Genomic DNA, 2,229 nt, shown 5'->3' on the forward strand with positions numbered 1-2,229 from the left:
AACATTGCACTGAACTGAAATTCTAGTCCATTTATAGGTCAAATATAAGGTTTCTGCTGTGTGGGAATCTTACCACTATATGTGTTTCACTTGCATAAGTGGAACACAGGAGCTTCCTAAGGTACTAACTCCAAGTCTCAAAAAAGAAGGTAAGCCCATTGTCAGTTTACTACCCATTTTATGTTTCTAAACGTCATTTAAGTGTCAAAAAATTACAACTGACTTTCAATTTTATCTCTAATGTATCCTTTGATCATTTTTGGTTGTTTGTTTGTTTGTTTTTTCCACTGTGCAACCCACTTCAGTACCTGAAGCCCACGGGGGTAAAGCCAGGCAATGGTTCGGGGTGACAGTTTGCTTTCGCATGGGACACTGTGAGAGGTCCATGGGATCAGACCTGCCACAAATCCAAACCCATGCACATCCTTTGATAGTTTTAATCAACCAAACGAATTGTATATGTTTTTTGCTCCCCTGAACATTTTTTTCCCTTACAGAGTAAAGTGGATTTTTCCGGCTGGTTTTCTTCAGGAAATCAAGTAAAAGAGTTCCTGTAATGAGGTTCTATCATGTGTACTAGAACACAGTTTTGTTTTTGAAGATATCCGTTATGTTTTTGAAGATAGCCCAAGAGCAGACTTCTGTTATTGCCAGTCTGTTGTTTACTCTGAAGTAAATGAACTGATGAAAAGTCAGGGAGAGTTACTATGCTATTACCTTGGGCCAGTGCTTTATCAGCTGTTTTTTGTGACCATTTTCTAAATAAAAAATTGAACTAAACACTATCCTTAGATTTCAAATAATAAGGAATATGATTTTTTGTCAGCTAAAGTTGAGATTTGGAGGGTTAAATCATCATAATATCAAAGTTTTTTTTCTCCCCCCCCCAAAAAACAACTTTGAGGTAATACCATCTCTACTGAAAAGCTTATTATTATTGGCGGTATTTTTCTGGGATACACAGGTATTTCCTTCTGTGAGCTTGTTTCAACACCTCAGTCAATTTGCTTTTCTCTTTCAGAAGATATGTGTTTTGGTTTATTTTATGGAATCAGTGACAGCTTTTCCATACATACAACTTCATGAATCATTGAATTAATTTATGTCTATTCTCAGACTCTCATTAGATGTCTGGATATATTGCATTAACTCTTTTAGGTAGAAGATAATAAGGTAGCCACTAGACACCTGCTACTTTTTAATGTACATTTACATTAATTTAACTAACAACATTAATTTAAACTAGCAAAAGTTAAAGTTCAGTTACCCTAACTACATTTTAAGGACCTCCTAGTCACGTTCGACTTGGATTTATCATATTGGTTGGACCAGCTGTAGAACGTCTATAGAACCTACAGGGCCTGGTAATGCTGTTGTGTGTCAGGTGTTGTACAAGGAGAGTGGCTCAAACTCAACTGCTTATCCCTGGAAAAATAAAAAACGAGGCTCTCTCTGCTCCCATTGAAATTTCCAGTCTCAGAAACCTTATAAAATTGCTATAAAAACCCTATGAATCGACTCCAGAGCATTGGGTTCTAGAATCTCACTTGTGAACATATGGCCTCCATGGACCAGTAGTGTCATCTTTATCTGGGGGCTTATTAGCAAAGCAGATTCCCAAACTCCATCATGGACTTATTGATTAATAATCTGTGTTATCATAAGAACCCTGGAGTTTTGTGTGCACATTGAAGTTGGGTAAGCACCAATCTTGAATATACCCTACTGCCACAGGAAGTTATTTTAGAATCTGCTTTTAAATATGAAAGTTCCTACACCATGTAAAAACATGCTTAATTTTTCAGATGGCAAAGCCTATAGATCGGTCATCTGTCTAAACATTTCTTGATGTTTATATGATGTTTATATGATGCCAGAACAATTAAGTCCTTATAAATGTATTATAGTGATAACAAATATAATGCTGTTTCTAGTTGTCCAAATCTTCCTATCCAGTTAAACAATTTAATCATTTACTATAGTTGTTTGAACAAAGCTATTTTTTTTAAATTCTGAAACCAGACTTACCTTTTTGGGAAACTCAATAAAGAAGAGATGTGGCAATAGGAAACCACAGGCAAAGTGCTTCTCAGGAGATACTACTTTTTTGAACCATGAAAATCTTATGTTCAACGTGAGGGGCCATACTTATAACTTCCCCATGTAATGCGGCAACCCAATTTTGACAGCAAAGAAAATAAGTAACCTGTACCTCCCATTATGTTCATC

General features: G+C 36.0%; 1 non-coding gene across 1 annotated transcript; it reads right to left on the reverse strand.

The window, feature by feature from the left end:
• Positions 1 to 285: 285 nt before the first annotated feature.
• Positions 286 to 420, reverse strand: LOC142444129 (small nucleolar RNA SNORA42/SNORA80 family). The gene has a single exon (XR_012783792.1). It is a non-coding gene; the product is annotated as a small nucleolar RNA SNORA42/SNORA80 family (small nucleolar RNA).
• Between the last annotated feature and the right edge of the window lie 1,809 nt (positions 421 to 2,229).

The sequence above is a fragment of the Tenrec ecaudatus genome, chromosome 3 (assembly GCF_050624435.1).
Source record: "Tenrec ecaudatus isolate mTenEca1 chromosome 3, mTenEca1.hap1, whole genome shotgun sequence".
NCBI classification, from domain to species: domain Eukaryota; kingdom Metazoa; phylum Chordata; class Mammalia; order Afrosoricida; family Tenrecidae; genus Tenrec; species Tenrec ecaudatus.